Raw genomic sequence first — 17,595 nt, forward strand, 5'->3', positions numbered from 1 at the left:
ATTTTATCGACTTTCTTGTCACGTTAAAAAAAAGGTTGGAAAGTGCATAAATAAGCCAAAAGGTGTCGTAGAAAAAGACGTGGGGGGGAATCGCAGAGGGGGGGTAGGTGTTTCCTCTCCTCTTGATCCGGGGGCTGTATTGTGTGTCTGCCTGGTCTCTGTGCTCAGTCCGTGTCTCCTGTCGCTGTGTGTGGCTGATTGGTGCTGAGGTGAGGAAGCAGGGATGTGGACACCTACTGATCATTGGCTGGAAATTACTATAGAAACACTCGGGAGGTGGGAGGGATGGATGGCTCAGGGCGCCCTGCAGGGAGGAAAATATCTACGGGAAATATCTGCGTCTTGCAACCTTATAGTGGCCCCCTTTTTTCCCCTCAAATATTTTTAATGCATTTCTTTCATGACGAGGCATTTAAAGAGGAGGAGGAGGAGGGGGGTTGTCATTTGTGAGATGCGTCTTTTAATAAGGATTGGGGGAAACTTGTCAAATTAATTTGAATGGAGCTGAGCTGTGATTAAGATAAAATGCCTCCGCCGGGTTGTTTCCCCCCACCCACCCTCTCTCTCCGTCCAGCGACAGCCATAATTACTAAGACCTCCGGGATTCATCACCATTATAAATCCCGCCTGCTGGCCACCCTTGCCTACAGCTCCCACAGGCTGACTACACAGGCACGCATGCATGGCACATTTATTCCACGAGCCCCCGTGTGTGTGTGTGTGTGTGTGTGTGTGTGTGTGACAGACTGTGCGTTCATTCATGTTGAAGCCTATAAGCTTTGAGTTCAAATGAAATTATGACTTCAAGCAGCATCCCAGATTATTTTTTCCCCACATCGGCATTTATCTGAGCCCCAGGGTGTAGTTTAGAAAAAAAAAGTTAACACAGGACCATCACCTCTGTAACTCCACGAGGCTAGTTACTAATTCATCACCCGTAAAAAAAAAAAAACAGTTTTTAATAGCTGCACTTTTCACAAAGACATATCCACCATGTTAGGCTGCAATATTACTTTGCATATTTTTTCCACACAATTATAAAATAAAACAACAAGAAAAAACGAAAAATGAGGGAGGAGAAAGTCAGACACTCATTTTACAATAGGACATCGTTTTTGGTACCATGGCTTTATTATTAAATTTGATTTATTTTACATTTTTAAAAAATCTATATGGTCATTGAGTGCAAAGTTACAGGATACGCTTATTCCCACTGGGATCCTCTACAATTAATGTTTCAGAAATTATTTTGGGATGCTTTTAAGATCGGTTATAAGCTAAATTTTGTGTTGCCAGGTTTTGTCTGGGGTTAATCCTTTCTATTTGTTAATAATGCAGTTATAAATGTTGGCAACCCATTTGTAAACGCTCATGGGTTTCTCACTTTCTGATACAAATTCAAGTCTGCAGTTCCCTAAAATCTTTTTAAGGTTTAAGTGTTAATAAATTCAATGGATTTTGGTTCTGATTGCCTCCTGCTGCAAATACATGGTCAGAAAGTGTGTCTTATTAGAAATAAAGTGGTTGTGTCTTTTCCATTAATTTATTAGTATCATTATCTTTTAGACTGCAGCTGTTTTTTTATTGTTTATTTGCAGGTTATTTTCTTGATTAATCATAAAAGGAGTCAGAAAATGTGAAAGGTGAAGCCACATTTCACATTACTTACCTTTTTTGGACCAATTGTTTGAAAAACATTATTTAAACAAGAGAAAACCAGCAAATATTTATATTTAGGGCTAGAGCAGAGGCTTTTTAACAGAACTACTCTCTTATCAAAATTGTTTCTGAATAATTTCCTGGGTTAGGTTTAGGGTTAATCAATAAATCGCTTAATTATTTTCAATTACATATTGCTTAAAAAGACATTTTTGTCACAGAGGAATAAACAATCTCTGCATTGCGTCTACTTTCAGACAGGTTTAGAAGTAAACAAACTGACAGCTACACTGACACATTTCGCAGTCATACAGCCCCTCCAGGTGAGCTGTGTGACACAGGCCCATAGGCTGCTAAAGGCTACACTTTGATGAATTTATTGAGAGCTGGCAATAGATAGGACAGAGAAGCAGCGAAGAGAAGACTTAACTACTCTTAATGTTTTACAATTATTTGTAAAAACCTGATTACACCTCCTGTCTTAGTTTTGAAGTGACATCCTCAATAACATATGCTTGTTTTGTGGTTCAGATACCCTCCAAGTTTCGACTTGAAAGTATAAAATAATCATATACACACGGTGAAGTTCACTGATACATCATTTAGTCAAAGGATGCTGAACTCATGTGGGTTTGTGTGTTATTTTTGGTGACCTGAGTCAAAAGATCTTGGCCCTAAAACCCTAAAACTTCCTTTTCTTCATTCAACAGCTGTCAAATCATCGCTCTTTCGGTGGCTGTCAGTCATCGTGGGGGTGGTGACGTACTAACAACTTGGGCCTGGAGACACTTTTGAGAAGTGCAACAGATACTTGTCACGGAAGCCACAAAGCAGCAGCGGTGAGTGGGCGTGTTAACAGAACGTGGTCGACAGAAGTAAATGTTAAAGTATGTGATGATTGGCTTGTTGGGTTTACGGTATTAAAGACTGCAAGCACACTAAGATTACTTAGAAAATCTTAAGAAAATCACGGAAAATAAATAAAACACTTAATTTGCTGTACATCACTTCAAGTCATGAGTTAGAGTGAGATCATAGACTTTATAAAATATGAATGTAGGTCTCTGAGGAGCCAATATGAAGCTCAATGTGGTTGTCAAGCTGTTGCCACCTTGGCAGTCAAAGTGGCCACCTCCTAAAATATGCATAACTTTAAACCTCAATATAATTTAAACGGTTAAGTTATATATAAAACCCCCTGAAAAGTTGTTGTGAAGAACAAAAATTAGCTACAGATATCACAATTACCAGGCTGTAAATGTGTTTTAATTTTAACATGGGGGTCTATGGGGATTGACTTGCTTTTGGAGCCAGCCTCAAGTGGCCATTGGAGGAACTGCAGTTTACAGCACTTTTACATTGGCTTCACTTTTCAGCCCTGAAATTGCTGTATGTGTCTTGTTTTTTATTTTCAAACTGCACACATCATTATGATTGATGCAGACATCACAATAGAGATTATGAGACAAAGAATATTGTTTTATTTCTTTCTTTACAGATTGATTATTAGAAATTCATTTAAACTGGATCTTCATGACAAAATTATTACTAATTCTGTCCAGAAACTGACTTTGAACTATGTACACATTGATGTTAATGTAACAAACTATCAAAAATATTTCATAATTATAGAGTACTTGTGTGGATAAAAATGAATTGTCTCAGTATTAAAATGTGGGCCAATATATCTATCCTAATTTTTACCTTTAAACCCTATTAATTACCTCGGGTTTTTCTACATTACCTGCATTGCACCGGGTTTCTCTCGTTATCACAAGGTCACGTGAGAATCATGGGACATAAAGATCACGTAAAAATCCATCTTGTCTGGGTTCAAATGATGCGTTTGATTCCGAACCACCGCTGTTTCAGACCAGTCATAGCTTTGTTTTGGTGTGTTTGATGGGGTAGGGGATTGACAGATGGTTCAGCCAAATTATGAAAGAATCTCTCTGTTTCCAGCATCGACTTCTCACATGGTTTTGTGTAACAAATCAATTGGCATGTCAGGTGATTTTCCACCTGTGCTGCTCATAAACTCTTACTTTGAAAGGCCTTATATACTATTTTCTTCAGTCCTTAAACCGACTTTATAAAAATCTAAATCCTGTTTCACCCAGTTGATATGAATGGTCTGTTTTCTTTTGATAGTTTTCTGGATCTCCTACAATAAAAGCACATGTTCTTTCGACTCTACAGAAAGCACATTTGACAAATGCAGAGGAGTTTATGAATAAATTTGTCTTGACCTTTGCCCAAAATAATGATGAATCAGAACTTTTGTTCTGAGACCTAACTGACGGTTACACTACAGAAAAAGGAGCCATCCTTGAAGCGTTATTTTCGTCAGTATCAGACCCGGTGCATCTGTGTGTGTGGAAGCTCCTCTGTCTGAAAATCATTTTATCTTCCGGGCGATAATAGCCCCCAGGGGAAATCTGCCTAGGTGGTCCTAACCTCGGTCTGCAGAGCCACAGCAGTATGTGGGTCTCTAGCAGTGGGAGGCATGAACCCTCGTGGCAGGCCTTTGTTCCTGCCTGCGTGCTCCGGCGTCGCTCCCCGTGCGTCTACTCCTCCCCCTGTTTCCCTCGGCTTTCAACTGAACTCAGAGGAGTAATTAATAATCATGACCCCAGATTTAAACATAGCCTGCATTTAGTCGATGGAAATGGAATCACAGAGGAGTGAAGTCATACGACATGGGTGTTTGAGGGGTGATGGTGTGAATCCATTGATTCATCTGTCTCAATTTGAACCGAGCACTGTGCTCACATCTGTCAGGAGGAACACAGTGAAGATATAAGGAACATGGATACATCCAGTCTGTGGCTGTGGGAGAAACTGCATGCTATGCCAGTGACTGTGCATTGTTAAATAAACCCAAGCAATTATGCGCTTCGTCTGCATCACATGACTTTGTTGATCATGATGTCAGAGCTACCTTTGAATGAAAATTGCAACCTGGTCTCACAGGAATCGGTGAAATAGCCACGGATTTGCTTAACTCAAAATCCGTGGAATAGCCACGGAATCACTCAAATTTCCGTGAAACTGACACGGATTTCGCTACAATGCAAGTTAATGACAGTCATATCCCGTGGCTATTCCAACATACAAAGTGATTATGTACATTCACTGAGTAAATATAGAGAAAATAAAACATATATTTCTCACTAGAAATGTGATCAAAATCCATTTTTATGCAGAAACTAAGTCAAAATATTGATTTTTTCATAAAAAATGAGAGAACTGTCCGCCATGTTTTTTGTTCTGACCGCCGGGACCTTAAAAGTCACGTGACTTGGAACAAACCAATAGGAAAAAATATTAACTTGCATTGTAGCGAAATCCGTGTCAGTTTCACGGAAATTTGAGTGATTCCGTGGCTATTCCACGGATATTGAGTTAAGCGAATCTGTGGCTATTTCACCGATTCCTGTGAGATCAGGTTCGAAAATTGTTTATCAGAAATGTAAATCAACACTGACAATCTTCCACTCATTGTAATATTTAATAGTATAATTTAAAGGCAAATTAGACCTCCCACACCATCATTTGTCATTGTTTTATCCAAGGATTAATTTTCTTTTTAGGTGTCTACCTTGCAGTCTGCCACTGGACAGTCTGTAGAGTCTCAATGCATTTTGGGGCAGTTGAGTGTCCAGCAAGCTCACTCTCTGACTCTGAATTTCTTGCAGGGTTCCTACGCATCCTGGAAAACTTGGAAATTTAGAGAGTTGTTTTATGGTCATGGAAACACCTGGAAACTGACAGTGGAGAAAGAGGTGGAGACATGTAAAGCAACAATCCAGTTTTTCTTTTCTGTTTAGATTTGGACATATTTTATTGTTAGTTTTTTTTCTGAGTAGGTAAGATTTACTGTTTTTGTTTTTCCTACTTTGCTCACTGGCGCTGTAGATCCTTTGGATGCAAGCAGAATATATTTTGGACACTCTCAAAGCCCAACACTTGCCTATGTAAACTTTGAAACTCGACTGTTGGTAGGATAAACTGTGTGGTATGACACTTCAAAGTAGGTTTACCAAACAGGAAGCGGAACGGAATTTTGCTTCTTTTTCCTTTTGTCAGTTGATGTCAGTTAGTCCAGCTGTTCAGACGGAGCAGAACGGACTTGCAGCGATCTTTTCTGCCTCTTGTCAGTTTTTTTCCAGAGCTGTGAACAGAATTCTCAGAGAAGCCCAGTAGAAACTAGCTAACTTCCATTAAGTGACAGGTTTTCATTTGGTTTTGTTAGAAGTAGTTATTGGGAATAGTGGCGACCAGTGTCTTCTGACAAATCTTTTTCAATATATTGCTTCCAAGACTGGACATAGGAGTACAGACACCTGTGACGAACCTGAGACGCTTTATCATGAATGCTGTATCATTAAAAAAGGAGGAATAAAGCTAGGGTTAAAAGTGTCAGTATGAGACCTATCGATAAATGTTATGACCATTTGTGAGAGACTGTTGCCTGAATGGTCAAGAAAAATTCCTGGAAAATGTCCTGGAAAGGTTCCTGGAAATGATTCCTTAAAAAGCATGGGAACCCTGTCTTGCTAATGTCGTATACATCCGAGCAAGTACACAAAATCCACATGCTATCCAATTTAAAACACTGCATATTCATCATCACTTCATACTTCACATCATAGTTAGTATAAATCAGGGATGGGCAACTGGAGGCCCAGGGGCCGCATACAGCCCACACCCTCACTTGAAGTGGCCCTCAGTACAACTACATTTGAGCAGGGGTCTCAAACAAAAATTACCTGGGGGCCGCTGGAGGCAGTAACAAAATGACCAAAAAAAAAGAGACACAAAATTACAAAAAAAGTAATTAAAGGGACCTTCCACAGGCAACACGGTAAAGCGACTTCATGTAAACTCACATTAAACTTTCATATCAAGGTGGGGGCAAAATATTGTCACGCGGGCCGCAATTGGCCCTTAAAAGTGCCTTAAAATTACTTCTTGCACTGAAAAAAAAAGAAATCACAGTAAGTGGTTATTTTTTATTTGCTTTAAACATTTTGTATTCCTATTTATACTGTTATACATGCATTTGAGCATGAAATATGTCAAGTTACTGCACTGTAAACATATTTTAAATTGCAGTTTCATCATATCTGGTTAAGTGCACGGTCCTATATGTGGCCCTGTGGTAGTGTCCATGAAAAATTGTGGCCCCCTCCAGCATTTAAGTTTCCCATGCCTGGTATAAATACTATGTTAGTTTGCTTGTCTTGCTAGTCTTGAAAGGACTCAAACATTTACTAAAATCTTGCAATTTCGCAGATAATTTAGTCAAGAAATAAGAAAACTTCAGGTGAATAATAGAGTTGGAAATGGTCAGATTAGCTGGCTTCCCTATATCTCCACCTGTTCTTAAAAGTTTACTGTATATTTTCCTGTTGCAAAGAGTTTTGAGGCCCCTGATACTTGCAGGATGTATAGATTTTTGTCACAGTTGTTTCTCAGTAGAATCATGAAAAAAAAAAAAAAATCTGACCAGAAAAAGGGACGAGCTCCACTGTGTCTGTTGAGGTGTTTCTGATGGGCTCACACAGACTGTTATGGTAAACAGCATTCCTCTGAGGCCTTTAAAGCACGAAGAGAAAGACACAGACGGAAAGACAGGGAAGAGAGACTGAGAGAGAGGGAGAGAGAGCAACTTGGGAAAATAAACAGTATGAGATTATGGGTTTGGCAGTGATGCGCCACAGTGCAGCAGCAACCTTGGCAGTATTTATTTAGAAACCTGTCTCATTTCCTCCTGCAGGCTGTAATGTATGGTGCCCTCACCTCGCACACATTAGCCTTTTGCCGTGATTTGATGTGTATCACCCGGTTTTACGCTGCTTTCCTTGGATACAGTCGAGCGATCCCTCCTCCCTCTCCCATCGCCTGCTAATTGGAGTGTATAGAGCACCCTTAATTATCCAGTTAGTAGCTTTGCTGAAAGAAAGCCGACTCCTGGCACACAGTCTGGTACAGATGACAGCACCTACACACAATCACCTCCAGAGAAAACCTACAGTAACATATGGATAGAAAGCACTGCGTCTGCATGTAGGCAGCATGACTGAAAGTTCACACTCGTTTTCAAACTTTCTCCAGGTAGAAGGAATGACACTGGAGATTTCAGGTATTATTATTTCGCCTTCGAAATATTATTTTATTTTGTGCACCAACAAATGTAAGATTTACATTCGCTCTTCGGATCCATCCATCACTCTATATGAGTGTGTTACATAAATTGTCTTTTAGGTGTTTTTTTCTTCAAGCTTGGAAGCTCCAGCATACTGAAAAGCCCTATGGAGCGGCCTGGGAAATAACAAATCAATTACACATTTATTTGAATGTGTTTAGCTCATTGATCTGCTGCTGCCTTTATCTGTTCAGAATATACAGCAATGCTGTAAGAGGCTTTCAGTTCAGCTTAAGTAAAAGTAGAAATACCACAATGTCAAATAACAAAACGAAGTGCATTCAAAGTTATTATTACTTATAATAAGTAACGTTTGAAATGTAAAAAAAAGTGTTACAAGCAAAATGTAAACAAAAGGAGCAAAAATATCAGATTGGTAATGCTGATGTATCAGTGTGTAAAGTCTGTTCTTTGTCACAAATCAAATAGTTTACTGTGATAGAGGATTAACAACAACATCTCCAGCCTGAACGACAGAATAGACCGTTTGTCAGTACCACCTATAACGACACAACTGAGCGTAGTGTGGCTCACATAATTATACACATACAGTTCTCGGTTGTAAAAAAGGCTGCAGTTTCGGTGAATTTAGGCTATAAAAACCAGGTGGCAATCAGGCGGCAATCTCCGTGTCTGAGTATGGAGGCCAACCAGGAAGTGCATAAAGCCTGCAATTCACCAAAAATTCCAGTAGGGGGTGCTAAGTTTGGCTGCAAAAGAAATCTGCCCATTCATTTCAGTGCAAAATTTGAAAACTTCTCACTTGATTTATTACCTCAGAAAATTTTTTTAGGACAACACTGTGGTCTCAATCGCTAGTTAAAAATAATCTTCAAGACAATTTGATGTCAATAGTTCTAATAATGGCCCCATTTAGAAGAAAATAGAAGATAAAGAATCGTTTGATTTGGGGCGTTTCTAGCTTTGATTGACAGGTCACTGACAAGGCGAGCCGTCAACACGAGAGAAGCAGAGCGTATCCACGGCAACGTGTCAATAAAGTTATATATAACGTGATATAGATAGAAAAGATGACGTTTACCGATTTGGTCTCATAACTTTGACCCTTTCACACTGTATTTTCACTTAATGACAGTTTATTTGAACGTTTTGTTCAGTAAAAATGTCTTGTTCAGTGTTTGGTTGGACTAACAGACACTCCAAGGAGTCGCTGCTCAGTTTTCTGAGGTAAGAAAGATACATTTTGTTTTTGTTTTTTTGCTAGCCAAAACTAACATCCCAGTTAATGCTCCAATTAATGCTAACATGAATTAGCAGCGGCTTCTCTCAGTCGGGTTGCCGGTGTAGAGAGGCGTGTAGTCAGTGTCGTCAGATCCCTCGCGCTCCTCCACAGTCCAAATATGGTCTGCTCCGCGTATCGGAAACAAGATGGCGACGCAAGATGGCGACGAGTGTAACGCTGAACTCGAGGCTTCCAACGGGCAGTCCACAAACCAATGCGTGTCACGGTGACTACGTCCATTATTAATATACAGTCTATGATAAAAAAACAATGATCTAGGTTTAGGGCAAAACAATCATAAATGACAGTTTAAACAGTAAACAAATTTATGTAAATGCAGGAAGTGAGGTAGGTACGAGGGTGACATGACAACCACAAGTTATATAAAAAAAACGTGATTCACAAACTGTGAGCCACGAAAGTTACGTAAGTACGTTGTTTTCACACGGGACATGCACTCAGTTCTCCTGGGTGAAAGTCCACTGTTTTAATTGCAATCTTTTTTTTTCTTCTTAAAAATTACTCAAGCCGATTAATCGAGTATCAAAATGGTTGACAAGTAATTTAATAGTTGACAACTAATCGGTTAAGCGAACAATATTTGCAGCTCTACTTGACATACTGTTGTTGTTGAATCTATAACAATGTATGATTGTTAAATTCTGTAATTTCACTCCCTCTGAAATTTAGTGGAGTGGAAGTAAAAAGTAGCCAAAAATGGAAATACTCAACTAAAGTACAAGTACCTCAAAACCATACTTAAATACATCTTGTATATATTATGAGCTTAGCCAAGGGGAAAAACACCAAATGGTTTATGTTTTTGAACATGCAATTAGTATACTTATATCGCATATGTGTCCTATACCCATGAACAGTATATCATAGTCAGTCATGAGCTTAATATATCAATGTGCATGATTAGTAAGATAAGATAAGATAAGATGAGATATGACTTTATTTATCCCGCAGTGGAGAAATTTAGTTGTCACAGCAGCTCAGGGTACAAGCACATAGATATAGAAGAATAAAGAATATAAAAAATAAGACCTATACATACATTCTGTACACAATATATACATTATATACATACATTTCTGCTATTTGTCAATTATTATTAATATATATTTTTGTGTTTGTTTGTTTCCTGAGAGTACTTTGCATTTTTACAGATATTGCACATTGGAGAAAATATATTTTAGCATTTTAAATAGGTAAAGACCAGATACAGTGGTAACATCAGAACAAAACATTTTAATACATAAAGAAAAAAAAACAATAAAAATAGCTCCAATATTTGCGTAAAGACTTATACATTTATTTTTAATAAGTCAACTTCTACTTCCTTTAACTAGATTTGCACTGCCCAATAACTGATACTTAAAACAGCACGAGGAAGTAAAGGTTTACTGACTGGTGAAGACCAGATGTGTAGTTGGTTCTGAAGCTTGTGTCTGTTCTGATTTGCTGCTTCACAGACAGGATATAAGAACAGTAGGGCTGCAGGTGACAAAGGTCATCAGCTGGAATTAAAAGCCACCTTACGGCGCACAATCAATATTTGCTCTAACCATCACAGAGCTGTCCTGCTACATGAATGTAAACACTCAGGCAATAATGATCCTTCTTCGATGTCAGACGGTATTAAACTGACCAGAGACAATAAACGGGACTGTGTTGTTGTGGAAGAGTAAGGTGTCTATAAAACGCTAACCTGTGCCTTGGAAATTAATGTCAAACAGTGTTAAATGTTCAATTATTGTTGCTGCTGTAATCCAGTTTAAACCAACAAATTAGTGCCACTGAACCTGACAGAAGACTTTCCCTTATTGAAGGTTTCTTCACCTTTTCTGGCGTTTAACCCCTGAATTAGATCCCAAAATTCTCATGTTTTTAATCACATGAATTTGAGTATGGTTGGTTCTTTTTTTTTTCAAGACAAATATCACATTTTAAAGAAATTATCATATATTTTATAACTCATAAGGCATATACAGCCACCACAAACTGAATGAGAGACTTCACTTTTATTTTTTGCATTTTTAAACAATTTTTCAAGGAAATTCATGATTTTTCTCTTTTACACACCGAGGCAGCTAGCCACTTAGAAACAAAAAAGGTTCAATAAACAAACCTAAATTTGTTCAACACCAACAAGTGATTCAACTTAAAGTGTCCCTCTTCATGAACAAGAATTGTGGACACTTTTGTTTTTGTGCTAATATGTGCAAACACAGTTGCCATGCTCATCTGTCAGTGAGGGTGAGCAAACAGCTTCGGCAAACACAAACATCTTGGAAGCACCCGGTTAAGTCTGTAAGTCACATTCAGGATGTGACTCAGTTTTAAGTGGTTCACACCACATTGTGCTTGCACTCAGACTTGTCAGCCTTAGATGTTTACATGTGGACACGATGACATCGTTGGAAACTGCAGAAGCGATATTGCTTTTATGCAGCAACAGCTGGTAATGATGTTGTTGAATTTTTTTGTATTGTTCAGAGTTAAATGTCAACATCTACCATCCAAAAATGTCATTAAACCCCATTAACACATGATATTAACGTGCTTTGTATCTTTCTGGTTATCTAGATAATGACATCCGATCACAATCCTTTGCATTTACACCTGTTATTAATTTAGTGCTCTTGTTATCTCAATTCAGCCCAAATCATCAGAGCATATCATAGAGAGCTTGGAATGCAAATTAAGCACGCAGAGACTTATCAACAAACATGTCCCAGGTCAAGGAAAGTCAGGATGCATGGGCTGTGTCTCTCCTTTGCTAAGCTTGGGGTGGTCTATAGCCAACCTGGTCTCACAGAAATCCGTGAAATAGCCACGGATTTTGAGTTAAGCAAATCCGTGGCTATTTCACGGATTTCTGTGAATAGCCATGGAATCACTCAAATTTCCATGAAACTGACATAGATTTCGCAACAATGCAAGTTGATGTCATATCCCAACCTGGTATTTTTTCCTATTGGTTTGTGTCCAAGTCACGTGACTTTCAAGGTTCCGTCGGTCAGAACAAAAAACATGGCGGATAGTTCTCTCATTTTTAGTGAAAAAATCAATATTTTGACTTTATTTCTGCATAAAAATGGATTTTGATCACATTTCTAGCGAGAAATATATGTTTTATTTTCTAAATATTCACTCAGTGAATGTACATAATCACTTTGTGGCGAAGATCTCGCCAGAAAAAGACGATCCGCTGTGTTTTATTTTGAAATATGTTTCATTTTGTAATCTAGCGGATGTGCTGTGCGATCCTACCGGATGTGGTGCGATCTCATTGAATCGCGCTTCACTGTAAATGCTCCAGACTCTGCTCTCCTGTTTTAGTTAAAATATCTTCATTAAACAAACATTGTTGTCTTTTTTATTGGTTGTCTATAGCAGGGTAAGCTAGTGTAAACACTGTCCAGCCAGTTTGTTATTAAGCCATACACCGAACTGGACCGACATACCAAATTTTACCACGTACTTGATACGGTTGAGGTGGGATATGACGTGAGTAGAAATCAACAAACACAACATAACAGCGCCATTTTTAAAATAAATAAACAGAGCAGACTGAGCCGAGAGAATCAAGAACAAGAAACCAACTCCTCTCCTTCCATGTTGATGTCTTCACTGTTTGGACTTGCTGCGTCGGTCTGTTGTCAGTGTCGCGTCACTGACGTCATGACGAAATTGTCGCTGATTCATCACATGTCGCAGAACTATTAACATGACATTCAAACGAAAAAAAGAACTCTTCTGTCTTGTCCTTTTCTCATGTGTTTAGACTTTTAAGACACTAAAGAGATTTTCTGCCATCTATCATTCCTACCGAGTTTGTAACTTTCAACATTCTCCAACATTGGTTTTTTACTACTGGCCTTTTAACACATAAGAGAGGCTAAGAGATTTTCAAGTATGCATCAAGTGTCTGGATATGTGGTTTTGATACACAAGATCTAACAGTAGATAGAAGTTAAAAGTGCTGTAACAACCAGTAATGTTTTGGATAATAGAGACTGAAAAACAGACCAACAGGCACACACACACAGACAGACACAAACACTGACTCTATCAAACCCACTTATCACTGTGATCATTTCATCAGTATTAGGTGAAATGAATACTTTTTATACTTCTTTCACAGAACTGCCAACCAGAACTAGCCTCTATTTATCTGCGTGTTGACTCAACCTCTGAGCCGCAGCCTTGGCTTTGACAAAGTCCACAATGGCAGATGCTGAATCTGTCTCCTGCACAATAGCTGTGCAAAAACCAATGTAGTAGAGCCAAAGACTTTCGAACAGCTATGACAGTGAATGAACTCTGTGTTGCAGTAACAAGAAGCATGGCTCCTGAAAGTATTTGTGACACAGTGTGCAGAAGTCAGTGTGTCTTTGATTGTGTTATTTAAAAGGGGTCTGTGTACAAACAGCTGACTATCTTCGTATTCTCAGTATGAGCTTTATTGTAACTGTAAATGGCAACATGACACTACATGCACCTTCTGAGTGATGCAAGATACAGATTGACTGAGTACTGTTCTCCCCAATTCATCACAAGTATCAAACAAATCTGTCTTCATACCCAAATTTGGCATAATTTCTTGACTTTTGAATCATAAGTGCTTGACATTTTGATATGTCAAGCCTGTTTAATACATTCAGAAATGTGAAGAACCATCTAATGGGTCTCAGTTTGTGTCAGATTCCTCAGCAGACACCAGAAGCAGCTTACAGAACTTGTTCGCTTGGCTGCTTTATTTTCAGTTGTCCCTAAAGAATACCAGCCTGCTTCTTTGTTTTTTGTACAGTATACTGTACTGTACAGTGTTTGCTTTTCGTATTGTGTTTGCTTACTGTGGGGCTCCCAATGACTGTAAACAGCTTCAAACTGCAGTAAAAAATATATGTAGCCTAGGTCGCAAATACAAACAGGTAATGTTTATAGTAAAAATAATGAATCTTTGGAAGTAAAGTTGGTTTACGGTCAGAGTGTGTTCAGGCTGTAACACCTCTTAATAACCTGCAGCGTGTGAGTGAACTGTAACTGAACTTAGTGGATGCTCTAAGTTATTTATTTATGACATAATTTTCTTACACTTTAATAATTTCCTCGGATAGAATAATTCAAAATTCAAAAAAAAAAATAATAAAAAAAAAAAATCATTTTTGTGCTATCCACACTGACATTTTATATAGGCTAACAATTATCTAGGCTGTAATAAAGAGTGAGTTACTGTTTTTTGTCCAATGGAAATAGGTTAAAGATAAGCAAAGCCGCAAAAATGGATCCAGCTTGAACATTTCTCACACAAGCATGTTGATTTGCATTAGGGATGGCGTTTGGAAGAAACCTGCCAACTCGAGCATCTACAGGTACATCTCAAAAAATTTGAATATCATGAAAAAGTAATATTTTTTGTCAATCATTTCAGAAAGTGAAACTCATACATTATATAGATTCCTTACACAGAGTGAAATATTTCAAGCCTGTATTTCTTGTAGTTTTGATGATTCTGACTTAGAGATAATGAAAACACAAAACTCAGTGTTTCAGAAAATTAGAATATTGTGAAGAAGTTCAATATTGGAGTCCACAGTCAGTGGTGTTGGTCCACTGTGTTTTCTGAAGCCCACAGTAAACATAGCAGCCATCTACCAGGACATTTTAGAGTCTTCATGCTTCCACAAGCTCTTTGGAGATGCTGATTTAATTTTCCAGCAGGACTTGGTACCAGCCCACACTGGTAATGGTACCAAAAGCTGCTTCAGTGACCATGGTGTTACTGGGCTGGACTGGCAAACCTACTCGGCTAACCTGAACCCCATAGGAGTCTATGGGCTGTTGTCAAGAGTAAGGTGAGAGACACCAGACCCAGATGGCCTGAAGGCTGCTATAAAAACAACATGGTCCTGTTGGCTGATCACCGCCATGCCACCAAGTATTAATGCAGTAATTCATACAAAAGGAGGCCCAACCAAGTATTGAGAGCATAGAAATGAAGATACTTTCCAGAAGCCTGACATTTGTGCTAAAAATATCCTTTTTTTTAATTGACCTTATGTAATGTTATAATTTTTGAGTTTTGGGTTTTCTTTATCTGTAAGCCATAATCATCAAAATTACAAGAAATACAGGCTTGAAATATTTCACTCTATGTGTAATGAATCTATATAATATACAAATTTCACTTTCTGAAATAATTGACAAAAATTATTGAACTTTTTCACAATATTCTAATTTTTTGAGATGTACCTATATAACATTAATGATCAATTAATCGATTAATCACTATGTTTTTATACATAAACATGCATACATGAGCAAAATAAAATATATATATACAGCACTAGGCAAAAGCCGGACGCTTTTATTTTGAAAGGACGAAAAGAGACATCCTGTGGATCATAAAACTAACTCAAGTGAGATTCTACTGTAAAGATAACATCAAGGAGTTCAGTGTTTTATGTTTTAGCCCCCAAAGAGGCATGAGGTTAGTTTTCACAGTAATCTTGCATATTTAAGTGTTTAAATAAGTTTTGGATTAAATTAAACCTAGTAAGTAATGCTAGCAAGGTTTGATACAGTAAACTAGTTTTAGAAATTGTATGTTGCTTGACCGTGTTTCATTCAGTGAATACTGATACGCAGTCATAGATAAAATTAAATTGAATAAATATGCAAATCGATTAAAAATTCCACGTGATCAACCAAATTCTTAAGGGCCATTGGTCAATCATCGATTAATTATTCCCATCCATAATTTGCATGTTTGCTGTCACATCGAGCAGGTTAGAACACTTTTTTTGGCCATTTGGGGGCAGTAGAAACAAGTTGTTAGCACTATATTGACATACATAAACTGATATGGATAATTTGTTTTCAAACAGGTGCTTATTTACACTTCTTGTAGTTACAGAGCAGAACTTTTATTAATTTGAAGTCATGTTTTTGTTCACCTAGTAAATGTAAGTCCAGTATTCCTTCTCTTTTGGCTCTAGTTTGGTCCCATCCATAGACTGTATAAGGAATCAATGGCAAGTGGAGACTTGAACCCACCGAACCAAAGTCAAACCAAAAAATCTCTGATAAAGCCGAGAGCATGTTACATAAGTGACTTGGACCCAGAGTCCATGCAATAGTCCAGAAATAGTAATAATGTTGTACAAACAACCAATTAACAATGTAATAACACTAATAACCCTTTAACATTGTTTTCGTTTCATTGTTTTTTAAAGACTCAAAGTTGCTGGTGCAGTAGTAGGAATTTATTAAGTCATCACACACATTACAATAAGCATAAACCATATACACAATACACAATTAGTATGAACATTCTGGACAGCATAAAGTAATTCATGTAGTGACTGAGTAAAGAAATGACTAAAAAGCTGTAGGCAGAAGCATAATGCTTATATATGCCTATCCAACTTTCTTATCAATTTAAATTTCCCTCCAGAAATAACAATTTCACTGCTGAGCGTATTGCCATGAGCACATCAAAAAGGTATAGGCTTGCATGTGGATAGCAAGAATCCTAAACATTATATGCAACATGGTATCAAAAAGATGGTTCTTTATGCCTTATGTTGCCACCCTTTTACACTCATAATCTGGAAAATAAGCAGGCTGACCCGCCATGCGAAGCAGACCATGGTAAGGTGAAACTGTAAAATATCCCTGGTCAAGCTCAGAGTTGAAATCCAGGTCAGACTCTGCAGCACTTGGTTTAAAAGTTCAGTGCCGAGCCTGAGTTTGGTGTCAGCAGCCGTTCGAAATGTCATCACCTGTTTCTGAAGGCATTATAATGTGACAGTGCACTGGACATTTCCATGAATTGTGTTTGTTGTGAAAAGGCTCCTACAGTTGCTGGATGGACCTGGAATAACCTGCTGAAAATATTCCCCCTCCGTGTCACGCATGTGAAAGGTGTATTCATGTGTTTCTGGAGCCCTGGTGGATAAAAACACAGACCAGGTGCACTTTTACACTCGGTGTCAGTCATTCTGTGAGGCAGGAAAGCATAGAGGGAGGCATCTATAAAACAAACATGGTAGCAGCAGTGGAAGGGCAGAAGTGGCAGGATGGGAACTGCTGCCAGACACATTACAAGGAGCTCTAATGAGGGAGCCCACACTCTCATCCCCCCCTCCTCCCCGCCACCACAGAGGAACGCGAGGCGGGAATTAATTGTGAGGGCGATGATGGCGAGCGAGCTGAGGAGCAGGTCATTACTGCACGCCTCCTCCTGGAGCGCCGCGGGCAGAGCGTGGAACGCCACGCTACTTGCACAATTCCCATGATCCCACAGGAGGGAGGGGGGCAGATAGCAGGAGGGGGAACGAAGGGGACGGAGAGAGAGACGAATATAAGATAGTAGAAGAGGAGGCAGGCAGCTTCCTCTTTGTTAGGAACAAGAAATAAAAGAAAAATATATTGATTATTAAATGTCTGCATCTAATTTGATTTACAT

The sequence above is a fragment of the Centropristis striata genome, chromosome 1, assembly GCF_030273125.1.
Source record: "Centropristis striata isolate RG_2023a ecotype Rhode Island chromosome 1, C.striata_1.0, whole genome shotgun sequence".
Lineage (NCBI taxonomy): Eukaryota > Metazoa > Chordata > Actinopteri > Perciformes > Serranidae > Centropristis > Centropristis striata.